Here is a 24504-nt window from a genome sequence, read left to right as displayed (position 1 = left end):
TAACCCACCACCCCAACAACAACAGGGACCTGGGGGCAGTGGTAGTGATCACACGGTCCAGGGGACGGAGGCACAGGAACACAGGGGAACTGGGAGGGCTGCTGTGCAACAGGGGGCGGACAGGCCAAGGGAACCCACTCTCCATGAGGCCCTCTCCTCCATCATGGGAGCATACCACCACTCCCAGGAGACGATGGTTACGGTCCTGGCCAAGTTTTAGGAGACCCAGCGCCGGCAGGAGGAACAGTATTTGGGCTTCATTGAGGAACTCAGAACCATCATCTCCGCCCTGGGCACTATTTTAGGGGTTCTGAAGGACATACAGAACACCATGAGGGACACCTTGGCACTCCTAGGGGCCCCTGACACTAGCCTGGACGATGAACTGCCCACCACCTCTGCCGGTGCTAGTGGACAGGACACCCCGCCACAGGACCACCACACCAGCACCCCACCCCCTGCAGACGGAGAACCACCCCGCAAGCGGTCCCTGAGATCCAGGAACAGGACAGAGCACAATGGAAAGACCCCGCCAAGAATTGAGACCACCCTGATTGTCATCCCACTATCCCACTTTGTAACCCTGTCCATATTGGAACTGCCCCAGCTCCACTTCCTATTGCCATATGGGTAATGCACCTGTGAGACTAATAGACTGGACTCTGCCATGGACATTCCTCCACCATCACCCATTACCATTTTACCACCCCCTCCAATAATTAGCACTTCAATAAACACCCTTGAAGCACAAAAATATCTGGAGTCAGTCTGTGATTTTGAAAATGTGTATTAGCTATGACAAAATGTAATGTCAACATACCTATGTCACACATGTAAATGTAAATTAGCACTTGTATAGCGCACTACTCACCCGTTAGGGTCTCAAGGCGCTGTACTCATACCGCTATGGAACCCCTCCTGGCTTTTCCCTGTGAGGCGCCCACTCCTGAGCACCCCCAGAGTGAAGCCAGGCATCCAAGCACTGTTGGGGCCGTTGTGGAGATTAAGCAAGCTATTGCCCAGAGTTGCAGAGTGGGACCCATGAATTAGATTAGGCACCGAGGCGAGAATTATCTGGTCAAGGGGAATTGAGCCCAAGACCTGCCGAAGCAGGACTTGAACCCTGGTCTTGAGCCAGATCTCTGCTTCAGGGTCTGCTGCTCTAACCATTGAGCCACACTTCTCCACATCACAAGTCCATGAAGGATGCAAGCAGATGACACACGTTGGTAACCACACCTGTGAAACCGTAATGGAAATGTACAACTCAGTTACAAAATACTGCTTGAAATTGACACACAGGATAAAGGTAGAAGTGTGAAAGTAAATGTAGTAGTCAAGAAAGTGTTCTCACCTGTGTGTCACTGGAAATATTGCTGTATGACTGAGTCCCTGTTGTCAATGTCTTCTTCCTCTGCTTCCTCCTCATCACTGTCCACAGGCTCCACAGCTGCCACAACACCGTCATCTGGACATCCACCTGCAGAAAAGGCACCTGGCGTCCCAAAGCAAGATTGTGAAGCATAGAGCAGGCGATGATGATCTGGCACACCTTCCTTGGTGAGTAGAATAGGGAACCACCTGTCATATGGAGGCACCTGAATCTGGCCTTCAGGAGGCCGAAGGTGCGTTCGATCACCTCCTAGTCCGCCCATGGGCCTCATTGTAGCGTTCTTCTGCCCTGGTCCTGGGATTCCTCACTGGGGTCAATAGCCATGACAGGTTGGGGTAACCAGAGTCCCCTAATAGCCACATCCGGTGCCTCTGGAGTTGACCCATCACATAAGGGATGCTGCTATTCCGCAGGATGTAGGCGTCATGCACTGAGCCATGGAACATAGCATTTACCTGCGAGATGTACTGGTCTGCCAAACATACCATCTGTACATTCTGGGAATGATAACTCTGCCGGTTCCTGTACACCTGTTCACTCCTGTGGGGGGGGACCAGAGCTACATGGGCCCCATAAATGGCACCTATGATGTTAGGGATATGTCCAAGGGCATAGAAGTCACCTTTAACAGTAGCCAAATTTTCCACCTGAGGGAAAACGATGTAGCTCCTCATTTGTTTCAGCAGGGCAGACAACACTCTGGACACCACGTTGGAAAACATAGGCTGGGACATCCCTGATGCCATGGCCACTGTTGTTTGAACTTACCCACTTGCTAGGAAATGGAGCACTGATAGCACCTGCACTTGAGGGGGGATTCCTGTGGGATGGCGGATTGGTGACATAACGTCTGGCTCCAACTGGGTACACAGTTCCTGGATTGTGGCACGGTCAAACCTGTAAGTGATGATTAAATGTCGCTCCTCCATTGTCAACAGGTCCACCAGCGGTCGGTACACCGGAGGATTCCGCCATCTCCTCACATGTCCCAGCTGACAGTGCCTAGGAAGGACAACAGCGACCACAGAGTCAAGCAACTCAGAGGTATGTACCCACAGCTACACAGAACACGAAACAAAATCCAAAAAGTTGTCTGTATGTGTGTTGAGTCCAGGCCTAGGTATGTGTGACGCAGTTGAAAATGAAGCCATGTGGGCCCCTGAAAAGGCAGCTGCCTGACCTCTAAACTGGGACAATGGGATGTGAGGTAACTGCGCTGGCGTTGTACACCGTCGCAGTAGGTGGTCGAAGACCGCTGCGCAATGCTGCATTGGTTAACATTGGACGCTATGGGTCCCAGGAGTCAATGACGAAGTGCGCCGGCGGTGATGATACGCACCACCGCGGACATCACCGCCGCGGACGTGAAAGCCATTTTCTATCTGTTGAATCACTCAATACCTGATCTTCAACAGGAGAGGACCTATACTGTAAGTGCTGCTGTGACCTCTCTCTGGAAGAGACAATGGCACGTGCGTCTGGGGAAAGGGCACCTGCCTTCACTGCACAGGAGTTGGAGAAGCTCGTGGACGGGGTCCTCCCCCAGTACACGCTACTTTACGGTCCTCCAGACCAACAGGTGAGTACATAGGGTGCAAGTTGTATGGGCTATGCCTGGGTGGAGAGGGCTGGATGTAAGAAGGAAGGGGGCAGAGTTCTGCGAGCATGAAGGACTGTGAATCAATGTGCCACATGGCAAGGGTAGGGATGTGGGCCACTCACTTCGACGGTGCAGTTGGTAATGACTTCTCTTCTTCCCCTGTACATGTCATGTAGGTCAGAGCCCACCAGAAGAAGGCTATTTGGCATGCCATCGCCAAGGACGTCCGGACCCTGGGGGTCCACCAGAGACGGAGCACCCAATGCCGTAAAAGATGGGTGGACATTCGCCGCTGGAGCAAGAAGACGGCGGAGGCTCAGCTGGGGATGGCCTCCCAACGTGGGAGGGGTGCCCGTCGCACCATGACCCCCCTGATGTTCTGGATCCTGGCGGTGGCCTACCCTGAGTTGGATGGGCGCTTGAGGGCATCACAGCAGACACAAGGGGGTGCGTACACTCTCATTCTGCTGACTTTGCGCACAGTGGAGGGGTCTGGGTGGGGAAGGAGGGCTGTGGGTTTCCCTAGGCCAGGGCGAGATCCATAGGCTAGGCGCCTCCGTAATGCAGGCCATGTGCCACTCCACCCAACCTCTGTAGAGTGCCAAGTACAGGTATACATGACCCTGTGTCATCTATGTGTGCAGATGTCCACCATAGCCATGTAGGCCATATCCCAGGAACTGCATCTATAGAGCCCAACAGCGCGGCGTAGTGCAGGGGGCTGCTGTGTCTGTATTGTCCGCCAATGGTAGCGGTAAGCCATGCACTCAACCTGCCTTTCTTCTGTCGTCCACCTCCCCTTTTTGTGCTCTCCCTGTTCTTTTGTGCATCAGAATCATCAGGCTGAGGTACAGTGGCATCGGAGCACGAGGGGGCTGCATCCCACATGGCCATGGACGGCCACACCACGGACTCTGAATACACCAGTGGGACGGAGGGCGAGGGGAGCTTCACGGCGGTCACTGGATCAGCCACCAGCGACACAGACTCGTCCTCCGATGGGAGCTCCCTTGTGGTGGCGGCAACATCTGTGCCCCCCACTTCTACAGGTACAGCCGCCACCCCCCCCACCAGCACCGCCCTCCCAGCAGCCCCTCAGCCTTCGCCCGAGCCCGCTCACCCAGGAAGGTGGGCATCACCTTCGCCCCAGGCACCTCAGCCCCTGCCCCTGTCACCTCTGCTGCCCTCAGTGAGGAGGCCATTGACCTCCTCAGGTCACTCACTGTTGGGCAGTCTACCACTGTGAATGCCATCCAGGGTGTAGAAAGGGAGTTGCAACACACTAATGCATTCCTGGAGGGCATTCATTCTGGTCAGGCTGCCCATCATCGAACCCTGCAATCTCTGACCTCAGCACTGATGGCAGCCATTGTCCCTGTGTCTAGCCTGCCCCCCCTCCAACTTCCTCCACCCAGACCCAATCCCCTGTACCTCTGCCTATCCCAAGCACACCATCAGACCAGCCTGCACACACCTCAACACACAAGGGCTGCTCAGGCAAACATAGGCACCACACATCCCACAGGCACTCACACAAGCATCACCCACTTACAGACACAGCAACATACACTGCCTCCACTGTGTCCCCCTCCTTGTCGTCTCCCTCCTCCCTCCCAGTGTCATCTACACTCTCACCTGCATGCACTACCATTACAGCCAGTAGGACTCGCACCATCACACCAAACCACCACACCCCGCTCACCTGCACTCACCACCCCCACTACCATTTACATGTCCCCTGTGTCCTCTCCCAGTGTGTCTGTGACGCCCCCTCCCAAAGTACACAAACACGGGTATACACACACCCAACATCCATCCACCTCACGACAGCCTCCAGAACATGCACCTGCACCCAAATCATCAAAAGTTACACCTCCTACAACCACTTCCTCTTCCTCCACTCCCAGACCCCCTTCAGCTACCCGTCCCAGTGTTCGTCAGAAACTTTTCCTGAGCAACGTTGACCTCTTTCCCACCACCCCCCCTCCAATTCATAGGTCCCATACTAGCACCTCAGCCAAAAAATCTTCGGTACCAGTGGTGCCTGTTAGAGGTATGTGGAGTGCACCGGGCACCAGGGCAGCCAGTGTGACACGGAGCCAAAGCACAGCCCATACCCCCCCTGTGAAGCACCAGAAGTTGGACAGTGCCCGACGGGAGAGGGGGAAGACTCCTGCCGGCAAAGCCGCTCACAAGGGTCCCGGGGGGAGTGTTGAGTCAGTTCTGACTCCTCCCAAGGTGGGGAAGGGGCAGAAGAAAGCACCAAAGTCTGGGAAGAGCAGCACGGCGGAGAAGGCCGCCATCATCCCCGCTGCCCAGGACACCACCGCCAGCCCGATCGTCACTAGTCAGGAGACCACCGCCAGAGTCAGTGCCCAGGAGGGCAGTCCCATCGTCACTGGTCAGGAGAAAACCGCCAGAGTCAGTGCCCAGGAGGGCGGTCCAATCGTCACTGGTCAGGAGACCACCGCCAGAGTCAGTGCCCAGGAGGGCAGTCCCATCGTCACTGCTCAGGAGACCACCGCCAGAGTCAGTGCCCAGGAGGGCAGTCCCATCGTCACTGGTCAGGAGACCACCGCCAGAGTCAGTGCCCAGGAGGGCAGTCCAATCTTCAGTGGTCAGGAGACCACCGCCAGAGTCAGTGCCAAGGAGGGCAGTCCCATCGTCAGTGGTCAGGAGACCACAGCCAGAGTCAGTGCCCAGTAGGGGGGCCCCGGCAGCCACAGCCCCGCTGGGCAATGAGGGACCGCCATGGCAAACACCGCTGCACAGGTCAGAGACAGCAAAGTCAAGCACCGCTGAACAGGGCAAGCACCGCTGGACAGGGCAAAGACCGCAATGGCAAGCACCGCTGCACAGGTCAGAGACAGCAAAGTCAAGCACCGCTGAACAGGGCAAGCACCGCTGAATAGGGCAAAGACCGCCATGGCAAGCACCTCTGAACAGGTCAGAAACTGCAAAGTCAAGCACTGATGAACAGGGCAAAGACTGCTGAACAGGGCAAAGACCGCAAGGGCAAGCACAGCTGAACAGGGCAGAGACCGCCATGGCAAGCAGCGCAGAACAGGTCAGAAACTGCAAAGTCAAGCACCGCTGAACAGGGCATAGACCGCTGAACAGGGCAAAGACCGCCAGGGCAAGCACCGCTGAACAGGGCAAAGACCGCCATGGCAAGCACTGCTGAACAGGTCAGAAACTGCAAAGTCAAGCACCGCTGAACAGGGCAAAGACCGCCATGGCAAGCACCGCAAAATCAAGCACCGGTAGCCCATGTGCGGCAGGGGCAGTGACGGAACTGGGACCATCACGGGGAGAGTGATGCACTGTGGGCACCAGTCCCCCTCCAGAACCAGTGGAGAACAGCATCCACTACCTCAGTCCTTAACAGGATGATGCACCCTGGGCACCAGTCCCCCTCCAGAACCAGTGGAGAACCAGCATCCACTACCTCAGTCCTTAACAGGATGAAGCCTGTGGGCACCAGTCCCCCTCCAGAGCCAGTGGAGAACAGCATCCACTACCTCAGTCCTTAACAGGATGAAGCACTCTGGGCACCAGTCCCCCTCCAGAACCAGTGGAGACTGTTATCCACTTGTGAGACTGTGGCTTTGCACTCCCCAGGATGGTACAGTGGGCAAACCACCCACTGAAAAGACTTGTGAGACTGTGGCTTTGCACTCCCCAGGATGGTACAGTGGGCAAACCACCCACTGATAAGACTTGTGAGACTGTGGCTTTGCACTCCCCAGGATGGTAGAGTGGGCAAACCACCCACTGAAAAGACTTGTGAGACTGTGGCTTTGCACTCCCCAGGATGGTACAGTGGGCAAACCACCCACTGAAAGGACTTGTGAGACTGTGGCTTTGCACTCCCCAGGATACATCAATGGGCATGGAGCCCCGTTGTGAATCTGGCGTGGTGCTGTCATCTGGCTGAGGTGCCCCCCATTCCCTTCCCCTTGATGTGCCTGTTGTATTTCTATCTGATGCCCCAGCAGTTTTTTCTCCGTTTCTAATCAGGTATCTGATGTGGGCCTAGCCCATGCATTTTGGGCCCAGTTGTCCACGGACATTGAATGGTGCATACCTGCACTACTAATCGTGATGTATAATTTATTTAATGTGTATATATATCTGTATATATTAGCTTACTGTATTTTGATACATTACAATGGTTGAACTCATTTCCTTTTGTCTTTGCATTCTTCCGGGGGGGTTGGGGGTTGTTACTGTGATGTTTGGAAATGCATTGGTGTGTGTGTTGTAGTGTGCGAGGGTCGGGGTGGGGGTGTTGCGTGTGTCCCTGACTTTTGCCTTCCCCCTCCCCTATGTCGTAGGCGCAGTACTCACCGTTGTCTTCGGTGCCGGCGTTGCTGATGATCGTAGAGGAGCAGGAAGACTATCGCAGGGAGTATTTAGAGTTCCGGATCCATGGTGCCCTCCTTCCTCATGGAGTGTGTTAAGGTGAGCGTTTTCCCATTGAAATGGCTGTTTCCGTCGTGTTTTTATCCACGGTGAATCTGCCCCAGAAAAGGTGGCGGATTGGCCTGTTGTAATACTGTGGGCAGTACTTTGTCTCCCGCCTGTATGTTGGCGGTGACTGCCGCGCTGCTTGTCTGTACCGCTGTGGTGGACGGAGTGTTAAAGTTGCTGTCTTTGTTGGCGGTTACCGCCACGGTCATAATTCTTTTTTTTTTTCGCCGGCCTGTTTGCGGTCTTACCGACACTTTAACACCATCCGCCAGGGTTGTAATGGCCCCCAATATCTCTTGCAAGTGAGAGTGCATGCACTAGCGTTGATGCTCTCACACAGGTAAGAAGTAAAAAAAAATGTTTTATTGTTTGAGGGTAGGAGTTTCCTAAAAAGAACATAAATCATAGACATGTAGGAATACATTTTAAAATGTCCACATTATCCACGAGGATGTCAACAATGTGTTCAACCAAAGCATAATTGTCTCCCGGAGGGTGGTTTATTAGGTAAAATTTGTTATAGATGGAGACTCAGAAGAACGGCATTGGAAGGTGGGGCCTTTATCATTCTTCAGACTATTGCATTGCATTGAGCGTACAGTCTATACCCATCACGTCAGAAACATGACTGACTAACAAGCCCAGCCAGTATATATGAGTTTTAATTCCTACATGCCTGGCGTTAATAGAACACAAATAAGCTCATGTGTGAGACGCAGCATGTCACTATTCACAACGCTGACTTGTAATATTCGCACGTAGACCGTATAATGCCTGGCACCCTGGAAGGTTAGGTATTCTCTCCAACAATCATGTGACTAACCATGACCCTACAAGGGCATTCATCACATGACTCAATGAAAATAAAAAATGACCTCAGCCTAAATCAGCCTGTGGTCTAAGAAACCAGCAATATCAGGCTGGAAAAAATGGGAGTGACCGCCCAAAAAGAGGCATTTTGTCACATATGCTTTTCATTTACAATTGTTTTTCTTTTGAGGAGATGAATGTATTACACGCAAACATTAACTGTTCTGCCTAGTCTATGGCAAGTATTGTGTTTTTCTAATGTCTGCTCCACAGGAAGATGATCCATTTTTTTCTGAGATCCCATGAACTTTGGGTATAGTTGAAGGTATCAGTAGGTTTTGACCTCACCTTTTATGTAGCGTGATTTAGTTAGGAAGAATAAAAAGACCAGAGTCTGTTCCAGGTTATTTCAGGTGATGTGAAGTATATGAATCTGGATCATTTGGACAAAATTGTTCGAGTTCAGAAGTTAGTTGTACGTCAGCTTCAGAGTTACAATGTGGATATGAGCGTTAGTTGTTTTACAAGCCAGTGAATGTCTGCATATCACAGCATTCCTGCCAAGTACCATGCATCAGGCGTCAGTCTAAAGTATTTCGGTGCAGTGCTCGGCATCACTGCACTGAAATGCATTGATCATGCATTATACCACTGATCAGCTGTCAAGTGGAGCACTGCTATAATGCACCATCATGACTGTGAGCTGCAGTGCAGAGTGCGAGGCATGGTGCTCCCGGGGCTGGCAAGCTAAGGGGGCTAGCTCAATCTACTAACAGCTCTGCGAGTAGTCATCACAGTCAGTGCCCAATCATGACTAGTAAAAGACTTTGGGGCATATTTATACTCTGTTTGCGCCGGAATTGCGTCGTTTTTTTTGACGCAATTCCGACGCAAAACTAACTCCATATTTATACTTTGGCTTTAGACGCGTCTAACGCCAAAGTCCATGGAGTTTGCGTCATTTTTTAGCGTGGACACCTACTTTGCGTTAATGAGTTGCAAGGTAGGCGTTCCCGTCTAAAAAATTTACTCCGAGGTATGTGCGCCGTATTTACACTCCCGGGCAAAATTCACGCCCGGGAGTGAGCGGGTAAAAAAAAATGACGCACGCCGCTTTTGCGCCGTTTTTTAGCGCCTGGACAAGGCAGGCGTTAAGGGACCTGTGGGCTCTGAAGGAGCCCAGAAGTGCCCTCCCATGCGCCCAGAGACACCCCCTGTCACCCTTGCCCACCCCAGGAGGACACCCAAGGCTGGAGGGACCCATCCCAGGGACATTAAGGTAAGTTCCGGTAAGTACTTTTTTGTATTTTTTTTTGTGGCATAGGGGGGCCTGATTTGTGCCCCCCTACATGCCACTATGCCCAATGACCATGCCCAGGGGACAGAAGTCCCCTGGGCATGGCCATTGGGCAAGGGGGCATGACTCCTGTCTTTGCTAAGACAGGAGTCATTTCTATGGGGGTTGGGAGTCGAAAAAAATGGCGCAAATCGGGTTGAGTCGAAAATTTTGCCTCAGCCTGACTTGCCCCATTTTTTGATGCCCAAGCTCCATATCCCCCTACGCCGGTGCTGCCTGGTGTACGTCGTTTTTTTCCACGCACACCAGGCAGCGCCGGCGGCTAACGCCGGCTAACGTCATTGATTAAATACGGCGCCCGCATGGTGCTTCAGAATGGCGTTAGCCGGTGCTAATTTTTTTGAGGCAAAACTGCGTTAGCGCAGTTTTGCGTCAAAAAGTATAAATATGGCCCTTTGTGCATGAGAAACAGTTACAGGGTAAAGTGGGGGATGAGTCACACGTGCGGCATTTCAGAAAGTTTCGGCTGTGCTTTTATTTGGGCAAGTGATGAGCACTGCAGCTCCTCTTGCCTCTCCAATCGTACTGTGGTTGGGGGTCGGTGCGGATGGGGGGATCGATCCAGGTCCCGGGAAAATTCGCTCTGGAGTGGTTTGGCCCTTGCTGGAGGTGTGGGGCCTCTCTGTGGCCCCTGAGGCACCGCGCCTGAATGAATCAGACTCATTTAGTGTAGTAATGATGCACTGAGGTGGCCGGTGCCCCTGGGGTACAGCTGACTCCTCAGACCTACATGCTGATAGCCAGCTACTCACTGCCACTGCCCGTGGCGGCAATTATGGATTTGATGGTCTGATGCATCTTGAAATGGTAACCCGCCAGTGCGATTTGACCCAAGGCCCACCAACTCAGGCTGATGTGACTTGATTCAGTGAGGCAGGTCAATGACTAAGTCCAGTCACTGTGAACACACAAGAGTGCAGCAATATAGCAGCTCAGGTGCTGGGTCGAAGGGCAGTGCACCACGGCGGTGGTATAATGACTGAACACATAGGGCCTGAATATCACTTTGGTGGAGGATATTACTCTGTCCCAAATGTGACGGACATCCCGCCCGCCGTCTTACGAGTTCCATAGGCTATAATGGACTTGCAATTCGGCTGGCGGGATATCCGTTACATTTGGAATGGAGTAATCCCCTCTGCCAGAGTCGTAATCAGGACCATAATCCTGAGAGCTGGAGGGAACCAACTCCACCCCACAGGGCCATGGCTCCTGCAGCCAGGCGCAGGTTCCACAGTCAGCAGCATGATCATCAAGTATGGCCTGAGAGAGTGAGCTCCTGCATTCAAATAATTCCCCAATTAAAATACTTCTGTGGCGTAATGTTAACTGCTTAGTCTACTAGCTGTGCAACTCTGAGCCTCAGATTAAGCTGCGTGCCAAACTATGAAGGTTGACTGGCAGCTGGTGAGAGATCCGTTTTAGGGCCTCTCACATGCTCTTTCAGACTCCTTGGCACTGTCATGTCCTACGTGGGACAGAGCAGCCTCAGCCAGTGATGCTCCTTTGTATTATGATTGCCAGGGAAGTGCTTGGGGCATAAGCGGTGTTAATAAGGCAGGTAAAAGTTCATTGGCAGGCATAGTAATTGTTTTTCTGCCGCCCCCCGGCAAGAGGGGTCCAATCGCATGTCCCACGTTTAACTTCCTGTCTGTGCCCTGGGCGTTTAATTTCCCGTTTGTGCCCCAGCCTGGGACTCCTGGTCCAAATGGGTGTAATTTCTATTTGTTTCCCTCGTCTTCTTTGCTTGATTTTGCCCGTCAGAAAGTGTCACTCATCATCGTTTAAATGTCCCTCCCAATTACACTGAAATTATGAAAATGTCACACATCGCAATTTGAAACCTTGGCAGCTGTCACAGGATAAGTGTTTATGTATATGGCAGACCAATTAACAATATTACTCGTGTTTGTTTATGATTCCTGAGTATACAGAGCTAAAATATGTCTAAACTAATGAGTATTTGAGCATAAACGTGGAGTCCTGAAAAACCTGCTAAAATGCCTGGTGTGTTAGAATGACATGGTTCACCTCTCACAGACATTTGATGGACTGCAAGTATGTTTGTGTAGCACACTTCTTCCCACTAACTGATGACAATGCTTTAGATTATTGCCTATATGGGTTCATGTTTCTCAAACATACAACAGCAATTAAATCCATATTTTTAGGAATGCGTATTAACTTCTCCAGGTTTTGGTGTTTCTCTAATTAAATTATTATGGCTATGGTACACATAAAACAAAAACTCCTGAAGAGCAAACTGTTGACAAGTAGGCACCCATTGTGCATGACTTTCAAATAAACATCTCAATTTACCCTGTGTTATTTGCAGATAGTCCAGAGAGCGTTGGACGATGCAAGAATGGGACGAACCTGCATTGTTATTGCTCATCGCTTGTCAACTGTGAAGAATGCTGATGTTATTGCTGTCATTCATCAAGGAAAAATAGTGGAGAAAGGAACCCACAGCGAGCTGCTAGCAAAGCAAGGACTTTACTTTGATTTAGTAAATGCCCAGGTTTCTCATAATTAATTGAAAGTCTTAATTCTTTCAAATATATGTCTCATTCGGGCATACAGATGTGAATTTGTATGTGCTAGTATTTGTATCACAGCACAATAACGTGCTTGGACAGGAAGAATTGATTTAATAGCCTTAGGCCCATCTTTATACCTTTTTAGTGCCGCATTTGTGCCACTTTTTGACGCGAAAACGGCGCAAACTTACAAAATACAATTGCATTTTGCAAGTTTGTGCCGCTTTTCGTCAAAAAATGACGCAAATGCGGCGCTAAAAAAAGTATAAATATGGGCCTTAGTGGACTAATAAGAAACTTCCAAGTAAATTAGGTTTCTACAATTGCACTTACATTCATGGAGAGTCAGCTATACGTGGGTTGCTATGTTTTGAAGTCTTGCAAAACCCCTATGTTATTTGATATTCTAATTCTCTTTTTATTAGTCGATTCCACGTACCAGGGAATCATTTTGATCATACTTTTTGAAAAAAGAGCAATTAGCTACAATAATCAGAAAAAGCATGTCACATTTTGAAAATCTTTTTAAATGACTGCTTTACTGTAAGAGATTGGGTTATTAATTATGCACAAGTTGAGACCCATGCAATTAATAGATACACAATTGTCTTCTTGCTGGGAACCAAGCACCCCACTGTAGTACTTGACTCTCTCACAATAGTGAAGCAGAGCAACCCAAGGCCTACTCACTGTAGGTAATGTGGGTTAGGAGTCCCATTTTGCTGGCATGCAGTAACAACACTTAATAAATTATTGTCCTGTCAGAGCATTTTCTTTGAAAAGTGAACCACTAAATACTATGCATTAATTCAGACAAATATATACACAAGGTAGGTGGAAATACCATTGGTAACATTTTAAATCATTTGACCCTCAATTGGTCATGACCCCCAAAATCACAGCATCCCCCTACCTATACAAGATAGAACCATTTTAAATAAAACAGGCCCATTGGCTTTGTCACACATCAATCTATAAGGCACCCCATTGGCTTTATCAAAGAGTAACCACATATAAAAGGTATTGGTAACTGTGTAAACATGCAATCATTACCGTCAATAAACGCAAAAGCAGCACAATGTTTATCAAAAGTCTTTGTCAGCAATATACTTTAAATAAAACATTTAAAGTCAATGTAACGAGTCTGAATCTTGTTTTTTTACACTCAGTCCCCATAAAATGCAGCATTGAGACTAGCCAGTAGAGGTCTCTGCAGTTTAGACCTGTAGAGCAAAATCACCATCCCAGAGACTACCTTGTAAATGGAATGATTTTGTCGATGGGGGTCATACTTTCTGTAATCACAGAAACTCAGGGCAATTTTGGAAAGTTTGCCCGAAGGGAGATGCTGTGCCTCCTGAAGCCTCCATAACTTTGTAAAATCCTGCTTCTGGTCCCCCCAAACCGCCTAGGGACACCACACGTAACGAGAACATTTAAATAGGCCATTCTAATTGCATTACAGGGCGTACCAGGCTGCAGAACAATTACTTTTCTATGAGTGGCTTTTGTTGCTTTCTTTTTCTTCTGCGTCCACTACACCACAATATTCCCTTTCGTTTCTTTTCCTTGAGAGGAGTGGCCCAGTTCCTCCTGGACACGTTTCCATACCATTTATGTAGTTAAACTGCAATTACAGTGATTTCATGTGTTTCCATTCAGGCATAGTATTAGTGTACACTCTAATTCTGTGTGGTTTTACCACATACCTAAAATCCACATGATGATAATATTGTGCATGGTAAAATCGCTCAAATTTGATAAATGTGCTAAGATCACTTAAATATAATTACTTGCTTTATATGTTGTATTATAGCACTATATTGCTTTTTGGAAATGCATTTTTTCAAGCTTCTCTACCAATCTACTTGAAATGATGATGTGCTGGTTCATTCTCAAGCAATTCCTTTGTTCTCGGCCTACAACTCATAAAGAGCTGGAAAACCCAGTAACATTTGATGGAACAAGTAAGAGAAAAAAATATGCGTTAAATAGGGGGAAATAAATTAACTTATTTTGCTTTTACCTAATTTTGACAAAATTAAACAAAATTGCACATTATTCTGTGAAATGCAAATCTTCGATTTCACATTATAGTTTAACGTGATATGTGTCCTTGCATTCATTTTTGATGCGATGCGCGACTGAAAAAAATACCAGCAAACAACTGCTACATGTGTTGTGTTCCTGCATATTCACGGTACCTTTTTATCATAAATTGTGCATTTTGCAGCATATTTTTAACCTGAATGGCGTGTAATGATATAAAATGAGGTAATGACGGAATGTCGCATTCCAAGCGTTATACGAGATTCCTAAAATTACATGAAGTACTCAAACATAATTTTAATTCCGTCTACTATGAAATATTTATACCTTTGCAACCCTCCACTTAAAAATAGGTTTATTATAAAATACCAGTGATATTTTCAAAATATTGCTGAGTTGTCTAAGTATTTATCTAAGTGTTTATTTTTTGTTTTACATAGAGCATACTGCAGGTACCTGTGTTTTACATAGTGCATACCATGCCAACTTCCATGATAGTCTCAGTCCAGCTTGACCTCTGCCACCTTCTGCTGCCGGGTTCTGCTCATTGTCTGCTCCTTTTCTCCTCTGCTCCTTTTCTGCACCTTTTCCTCCTCTTTCTCTGCACCTTTCCCTCCTCTTTTCTGCACCTTCCCCTCCTCTTTTTGCTCATATCAGCACTTTCTTCTATTTTCTGCCTTTTTCTGCACCTTTTCCTCCTCTTAACTGCTCGTTTTCTGCAACTTTTCCTCTTCTTGTTTTTGCCCTGCTTTTGCCTTTTCTGCTCCTTATCCTCTCTTTCCCATTTCCTGCCTCCTGCAACCAATCTCCCTGCCAACCCCCAGGACCTACTTAAGGGAGTCTGCAGTGCGTCCGCACAGTGGGCAATCACAGTGGGTGCACCTCTCGTGTGCCAAAGGCGTGCCAAAAACAAGCCCGGCTGTGCCCATCCACAACTGGACCACGGCCAGTGGCAGGAGCCCTGGATGCCTAACCACCCACCTCTACTCCACCGAGGAGCTCACAGCCTTGAATCCTGGATGCCACAACAACTGCTGCACCACATCACCTTGTGCTACCAAAGGACCCTTCACATACTGAAACTACCACTTCTTCTGCAGCACACAGCCCCCAGCTCACACATGACCCCGCACCACACCCGTCTGGAAGGCCACAGTCAATCCGGAACCTCTCCGATGTATCCTGCTCAACACCCGATCCCTCAGCAAACATGCCACAGAAATCTGGGACACCTTCATCTCCCTCTCACCAGACATTGCTTTCATCACCGAAACCAGGCAAAACCCCTCCTCGAACCCCGACATTGTCACTGCAACATCCAACAGCTACAAGATCATACACCAAGACCGCACCAACAAAATGGTGGGAGCATCGCCACCATATTCAAGAACATAATTTGATCCATCGCCACCAACGATGACACCTCACCCCTCAGAGAACACCTCAATTTCCAACTACAAACTGATGCCAAATCTACTGTAGAAGGCACCCTCGTATACAGACTCCCATGACCCCGACCAGCCTTCTGCGACGCCATCCCCAACCATCAACTCCAACCACTACGTTCTACTCAGTGACTTAAATTTCCATGTCAAAGACCCCAACTACGCCAACTCAACCACCCTCCTCGAGAACTTGAGCAAGATATGCCTCACTCAACTAATCAATGTACTCACCACAAGGCCGGACACACTCTTGTCCTATTCTTCACCTCCAGCAACAGAGTCAGATTCATCCACATTACAGAACTCTCCTGGTCCGACCACAGCATTGTCCACTTCTCCATCGCTGTCACCTTCACACAACCATCAGGAACCACAGAGCCGACAACTGTAACTCAAACAGAGTAACTGAATCACTGTGGATGCATGCCCTCTGCTCATCCAAATCCAAGGCCTTATCCGACCTCAACCAGACCATCCTGAATGTCTCCTACTGGATCACCAAAGGCACTGACTCAGTTGCCTCTCTTAAACCAGCCAGAACCAACAAAACGTCTACAAATGCCAGCTGGTACACTCTGGAGTTCAAGGCTAACATGCCCAGCTGCTACAAACTGGAGAAACAATGACGATCCACCAGGAAGCCCTCTGACAGAACAGCTCACAAAGCAGCCCTCAGCAACTACAACAGACAAGTCAAAAAGGCCAAGAGCATGGTCATTACGACCTGCATCAACTCAGCATCCAACCACACAAAATAACTTTTCAAGATAGTCAAAGAATACTCCAACCGAGCAGCCACAGAGAAAACCATCCATTACTCCCAATAACTCTGGGACACCAACAGTACAATCTCCACATGGGCACCGCTCACCACTCAAGCCACTTCAGCCTTCACGTCATCAATTCACTCTGGGGCACCCACCTACCCATACCATCACCACCTGTTCAACCTCAGAACCAACCCCATCAGCACAGAACTCACCAGCATCCTCAACACTTCACTTCCATCACCTCAGCAGTTTTTCAGGATAAATGGAAATGTGTGGAAATCAAACCCCTCCTGAGAAAACCCTCTGCCGACCCCAAACGATCTCAAGAATTACCAGCACATCTCTCCCCTCCTATACCTAGCCAAACTACTCAAGAAAGCCATCAATCAGCAGCTCACCAACTACCTGGAAGAAAATAACCTACTGGACACCTCTCAATCAGGTTTCCGTTCCAAGCACATCACCAAGACTGCACTCATCACAGCCATTGATGACATCAGAGCACTCTTCAACCACAGGGACACCACCGGCCTGGTCCTCCTCGACCTGTTGCGTTCAACTCCGTCTCCCACTACACCCTCATTAACAGACTCCACAGCATCAGAATACAAAATGACACCCTCAAATGCACTCAGAGCATCGAGTACCCTCTTTCACGTCTGCACCCAAGAGCATCAATTGCAGTGTACCCCAAGGTTCATCCCTCAGTGCCACTCTGTTCAATACCTACATGACCCCCCCTCGCTGGCATTGTTAGTTCCCATGGCCTCAATATTATCCACTGCGCAGATGATACTCAACTAAGCCTCTCACTTATTGAAGACCCCTCCACCACCAGAAACAACTTCCGCAATGCCATAACCACCATAGCCAACTGGATGAAAACCAACTGCCTTAAGCTCAACTCTGACACGACAGAAGTCCTGTTTTTCAGGATAAACACTTCTATTTGGGACCATAGTTGGTGGTCAGCCAAACTCGGACCCACTACCAAGCCTACAGACCATGCTTGCAACCTTGGCATCATCCTCAACAGTGAGCTGACTATGAAGCAGCAGAATAATGCAGTTGCCTCCTCCTGCTTCCATACCTATGGCATGCTCTGCATAATCTACAGATGGATCATTGCAAACACCAGGAAAAGCATCACCCAGGCCCTCCTCACCTGCCGCCTCGACTAGGGCAATGCTTTCTATGCGGCAGGTCCTCGCAGCTCCTAAAGAGACTCCAGGCAATACAGAACACCACTGCCAGACTCAACCTGGACCTTCCCAGGCACACCCACATTACCCTTCAACTCAGAAACCTTCACTGGCTCACCATCCAGCAGAGATGTACTTCAAGCACCTCACACACGCATACAAAACCCTATACGATCAAGGACTAGACTGCACCAACTACCGTCTACACTTCCACCAACCCACCAGACACCTGTGCTCTTCCTCTCTGGCCCTCGCACACACACCCAGAATCCGGTGCAGCCACAGTGGCCGCCGCTCTTTTTCTTACATCGCCACCAATGCCTGGAACCTCCCGCCCTGAACTGCACCCTCATTTGCAGACTTCAGAAAGAGACTCAAGACATGACTCTTCAACAGAGACATCTCATCCCAGTGCCCAGAGACCCCCAGGGGTGACAGCGATGCACTCTACAAACTGATTGATTGATTACAGATGATATTTTCCCAGGTATCGAGCACTGTAAAATGTTTGTGATCTTCTGACTAGCATATACAGAAAGAGTTTCATATACAAAGTGTTTGCGTAGGAAATTAAATTATAATCTACCTGTGAAAACACCTTCTAGACCAATGGTATATAACATTTATTGTGCAGCTTCCATATTAATTTGTATCCGATATTATTCTTTGTGATAACTGGTTGTGAGCAGTGACTTCTGATGCCCACCTTTCAGTTAAAGGTCAACTACCTGTAGACAGCTGACATAATAGTCTCTGAGGAGGTTTGTGCAATATGTATGACTATAAATGCATAAATAGGCTGAGTAAGAGAACGTTCTACGTGGCCTGCACATAGCCAGCTAAGGCTTTGTATTTTGGTTTGAGTACTAAAATAGACTGTGCCTTAACATATGGGTAACGTGTATAAGAGTAGTACATTTCACATTGTGTACGTTATGACAAAAATGTATTCAATAATTTTTGATTAGTGCATGGTAGAAGGACTAAAGTCAGTACCTGTATACAATTTGAAGAATTTATGATTATTATATATGGTCAGTTTTACCCTAACTGAATAGTTTCATTCACTGTGTACAATCTATGTTTCTAAGTCTCCCACTGCTGAAGTTTGCTTTTGAGCTGCTTTGCTGGTTGAAAATAATTGCTGTGGCCATCAGCCAGCAGATCAAAGATCCATACAACAATAGGTCTATTTCTGGTCCCATACAGCGGTAGGTCTATTTCTGAACGGATTAATAATCTTGGTGGAGGAAGATTTCAGGTTTTTTTTATTTTAAAGGCTGTTTGAAGTAACTTTCTAATAATTAGCTCAGGGAATGCTCCATGTCTAATCAATAGAGAGAACAGACTAGGTAAAGAAGTCAGAGGAAGATATGTGTAGGCGGGGACAAGCACAGAAGACCTGATGTGACTGAAGACCTGATGTGACTAATCGCTGGAATTATTTATTTTGTTGTTTTTATTGAACATTGTGGCAGGGGTTGGACAATCAGTGAAATATTCCCTGATAGTTTCACTTCAAGGTGGAAGGGTGATGTTGTAACATTAGATTGCTTAAGGATCCTTGCAAAGCCAGTATTTTCCACTTCCCTTTTTAACACACTCCACATTAAACAAGGAGCTGAGAAGAATACAGACGTTTTGGAGAGGGCTCTGAAGAAACAGGAGGGGCAAGTTTTGTTGAGTTACTCCTACCTGTTGCACAAATGGGTCCAGGCTTGCATTTCTGATTGACTCTCTTCAAAACTGATGGCACCGGCAGTAGTGTCTAGCATGATTTAAAACAGAACCTTTCTGACTCCACAGGACTCCGTATCAATGTGACATAATTGTTGAATAGAATGTATGAAAGCTTGGCTTAGAATGTTGGAGTTCACAGGTACATGCAGAGGAATAAAGGGGTGTGATTTAACGCTCTGTATGTGGCCTAGTTATTCAGCGGTTAGCAGGCTGGGAAAGACACTATTCCAGCCCCTTAATTTTCATTCAAGGCTATTTTGCCCAGTGGGAGTCCTGCAGGATTGATCTCTGAAAGAGTGGGCACAATGGGTTATCCTCACTGTTCTCTAACCCCTAGGAAAAGGATGTGATCTTGAGCAGCTAGAGAGCGCAGGCACTGAGTGTGGTTTGTGAATAAAATGCACGGAGGCTCCAGGAGCAGGAAGATGAGTAGGGAGTGGGTCAGAGGATATGAGTCTTCATCTAAAGTATCCTTGGTAGTGGCTGGTTCTAAGAAAAGGAGAGAGGAGTTTTACACTATAAAATGGGTCTGAATCTGATGCACAATGCTCTACTTCCAAACTCAGAATGTGACTAATTAGCAATGACTTTAATAATTTTCATCAGTTGGGTATACTGCGCAAACACATGCATGTAAATGCATCTGTGTTTGAAAGAGTTTTTAGCAACTCATCTACTGAGAAAGTGAAGACAAATAAGCAACATCCGGTTTTGCAAAACGCCATATTTCAATATAGATTCTGACTAGGTTGTTAAGTACAGACCGAAACCAATGGGCATCAGTTACACAGATGTTTGCATCTGTGAGTAGGTTTGATAATAGTTTAATTTATGAGTGGAAAATAATTGTTACATTTTGCAAAACTAAACTTGGGTGTGAACTCATCAATGGATTTACTTATGCAGTGGTTTCTTTGGGAGTAAACATGCTGTTGTTAAGGCGGGAGAATATTCAATGGCAGGAATGCCCTTAAAGTTTGTAACAAGCCACACATACACATGTTTTTGTTATTCACAAATTCCTATTGGGGCCCAGTCTGCTTTCTGTCGAGGACACATGTAAATTGTTTTTTAGAAGGGAAATTCATGGGAGACATTAGTTAGCACCTTGCCTGGGAGATGTTAGCTAGGTGCTCATCGAGAGCAAAAATTGCTTTCCCCAAGGAGAAAAAAATAAAAAGTTTATTTCTTTGTATACTGTATATTTTTGTATTATGGAAGTCATAATGCTGCACCAACATGGAATTATTACCCTGAAGAGATCCGCCCCGAATGCGGACCTAAGATACTACTTGTAAATGTCCTAACGTAGGCATTTGGTATACGTTTACTAGTGGTGCAAATAACAGCTATAAAACTGAGAAAGGTAAAAACAACTAAATATTCTCTACTACGCCAAAATATTGTTTCACAATACACCTTCTTTTCTTCTCCTAACCTGTGAGAATAATGTAGAGTGCAATTCCTTCACACATGATCACTTCCATGGTATTTGGACTGTGCATCTTTACCATCAGTGTCACCTTTTAAGATAAGATAAGTACTCTGCAATGCATCTAGGGTAAGGAGCACTGGTCTGGTTACATGTGAACTTGTGTGCACATGTGTGTCCAGGAGTACTACCTGAGCACCATCAGATCAAAAACAGAAACAAAGGGCACTCATGATGTTTGAACACTGCTCAAATGTTACAGATTGTGCAAACAGCCATTTTGAGAGTACCAAACATACATAAAAACATTGAATGCCAATATCATTATCTGGCGCCTTGGAGAGCAACTGGACCTACCTCCCTGGCTCAGAATCTACAATGGAGTCTACAATGGTGTCCACATCTGCCTGCCAGACGGAAATGTGCTTACCAGAAAATTGCTGTGTTAACAGAGTAGGTCTTGAAGAAGGATGGCAGTTTTTTTTTGACCAGCTCAAGTTCAGGATATTTTCAAAAAGGACATCCAACCTACTGCAGTTCTTCACTAACTCTTCAGGAAGTGGATCATAAAAAATGTAATGGAATGACTTCAATAAATGGATGTGGGAGACCATGTCATTTTACTGCCTTCACAGGCTGAAGAAAGGTGGTGGATTCCATCCTAACAAGCCCTCCAGTCCTGGCAGGAGAGGGCCTTGCCTCAGCAACCAGAAGTTGTCCTCACAAAGCATATACCTCTATGTATTACCTGGAAGGTGAAAGCAGTGCAGTAAGTGGAATGCCTTACTGTAAGAAAATCATCCTTTTGACCCTGATCACCCTATTTCTTGACTGATGCTGGTGGTTACTGACTCTGACTGTGCCCTGGGCTCTGCTAACCAGGCCCAGTGGCAGTGCTCTGTTTAAAAAGTATATGCTAATTAGGCATAATTATAATTGACTCTGACAACCTACCTGTAAGTCCCTGGTATATGGTAGGACATGTAGGTTTAGGGACCACAGAGGAGTTAGGGCACCCATGGGTGCACTGCTGTGGTGTATGTTGTCGTTTTAAAGGCAGGCCTCCCTTGCTGGCTTTCTTTTAAAATAAAATAAAGCCCAAATTCGACTTTAGAATTCAAAGTACTTCCAAAGTCTTAAACTACCTTTTTTACCCTTAGGGTATTCCCTATGTTCCCCAAGGGTAGGGTGCAGTGTAATTATAAGCGGGGATACTATTAAAGTTGTTTTAAAAGCCCTGGTGAGGGAAAAACTACCAATTTCATTTTCCCCATTGTAGTGCTTTAGTGCATAGGCTAACATGGAAGGCGTCATTTTAAATTAATAAAGTCTTACTTTTGATAGGAGCAAGCTAAAAAAGTCATTCACGATATCACAGTGCCTCGCATCACAGCAGAGTTTGTCCCTTTGTATTGTGCAGCACAAAGATTGAGCTTACCAACTCTGGTGAAAAACTACAGCAAATATTCCAGTAAGAGCAAACTTTATGCTGCATTAATAGCAAGGCAAAGGGGTGAATTGACCAATGATGTGAGACTGTTGCTCCCACCCCCCTTCTGTTTAAAAAGGCACCCTTGAGCCAACAAGCTGACAAGCTTTTGGTGAAGCACCTCTGTGCCAGTGAGAGGTAATGAGACCTGAGAGGACTGTGGCAGCATTCTCAGCAACCCCTGATGAAATTAGTTTTGTGATATCTCTACTGTTGAAGGATAAAATTCAGAAACATGTGTCCAGAGATGTACAACACTATCTGCACCAGCTCTGGTGAGAAACTACAGCTAATATTCAAGGAAGCACAAACTTTGTACTGGATTTAATACACTGCAAAAAGATGAACTGTGTTGAGATGTGACACAGTGTGCGCCCATCCCTCTTCTCTTTGAAAAGCCTCCCTTGAGCGAATAAGCTGATGAGCTTTTGGCAATGTACCTGTGCGCCAGTAAGAGGTACTGAGTCCAAAGAGGACTGTGGCAGCATTCCCAGCAACCCCTAATGAAATTCGTTTTTTGTTCTCAATGTGTCTAGAGATGTACAGCACTATCTGCACAAACTTCAGTAAAACACTACAACTAATAATCAAGCATGTGCAAACTTTGAACTACAATGCAAAGTGGCGAAGAGTTCTGATGTGAGTCAGTGTGCTACCTTCTCCCCTCTGTTTAAAAAGGCTCCCTGACAAACTTTTGGCGATGCACCTGTGTGCCACTGAGAGGTACTGAGACCTGTCAGGACTAACTGCATTCTTAGCAACCCCTGATGACATTTTTTTTTTTTATCTCTACTGATGAAGGATGAAATCCAGAAATGCTTGTGTCTAGAGGTGTACAGCACTATCTACACCAACTCTGATGAAAAGCTACAGCCAATATTCAAGTAAGGTCAAACGTTGTCCTGCATTAACAGCAATGCAAATGAGTGTGCTATGATGTGAGGTAGTGTTCTCTCATCCCCCTTCTGTTTCTAAATTACTGACTTAATTTTTGCAAAGTTTTTTTATGTGACCTAAAACCTGGGGATACCATGGAGCTTGAGCTGGCTAGCTTACCCAGACTCACTGTAATTCAGCTGAGGGAGTTGTGGAAGGACAGAGTATTACCAGCAGCTACTAACCTTAGAATGTCCGAACTGGTTAAGTTCTGTAGAGCCTGGGCAGAGGCCCAGCATATAAGTACAGAGGAAGCTCCAGAGATGGGAAAGGAGGGGCAGGATGGCCTCGCCAATTACCAGGGGATGGAATCCCTCAGTGATGAGGAGGCAGAAAGGTTTTCTATTAACACAGTGACCAGAGTCCTACCTAGAGCTAGTGGGAGGAGAAGATCAACCACAGGAGGAGTAGGCCTTTCCCACGTGGAAAATGTCAGGTCTCCCTAAACGCTGGCCCTGAACTTTGCAGTTCCTTTAAGGGGAGGAGCACATAGCCTTTAAGGCTACTAGCCACCCTGCAGGAAGTTGTTTGCCTTATGGTGGTTGTTAGACCTGACATGCCTTAGGGTGGTCACCCCTAATGTTTTGCCTGCCTCCCACCACTTTTTGGACTCTGTTTTTGCTGGCTATTAGACTCTGCACACTTTACCACTGCTAACCAGTGCTAAGGTGCACATGCTCTCTCCCTTTAAACATGGTAACTTTGGAGAATACCCAATTGGACTATTTAATCTACTTATAAGTCCCTAGTAATGTGCACTGTATGTGCCTAGGGCCTGTAGATTAAATGCTACTAGTGGGCATGCAGCACTGGTTGTGCCACCCACTCAGTAGCCCCTTTAGCTTGTCCCAGGCCTGCCATTGCAAGGCCTGTGTGTGCAGTTTCACTGCCAATTCGACTTGGCATTTAAAAGTACTTGCCAAGCCTAAAACTCCCCTTTTTCTATACATAAGTCACCTCTAATGTGTGCCCTAGATAACCCCTAGAGCAGGGTGCTGTGTGGGTAAAAGGCAGGACATGTACATGTGTAGTTTACATGTCCTTGTAGTGTAAAACTCCTAAATTCGTTTTTACACTACTGTGAGGCCTGCTCCCTTCATAGGCTAACATTGGGACTGCCCTCATACATTATTGAAGTGGTAGCTGCTGATCTGAAAGGAGCAGGAAGGTCATATTTAGTATGGCCAGAATGGTAATACAAAATCCTGCTGGCTGGTGAAGTTGGATTTAATATTACTATTCTAGAAATGCCACTTTTGGAAAGTGAG

The sequence above is a fragment of the Pleurodeles waltl genome, chromosome 10, assembly GCF_031143425.1.
Source record: "Pleurodeles waltl isolate 20211129_DDA chromosome 10, aPleWal1.hap1.20221129, whole genome shotgun sequence".
Lineage (NCBI taxonomy): Eukaryota > Metazoa > Chordata > Amphibia > Caudata > Salamandridae > Pleurodeles > Pleurodeles waltl.
Note: the sequence above shows the minus strand (reverse complement) of the source record.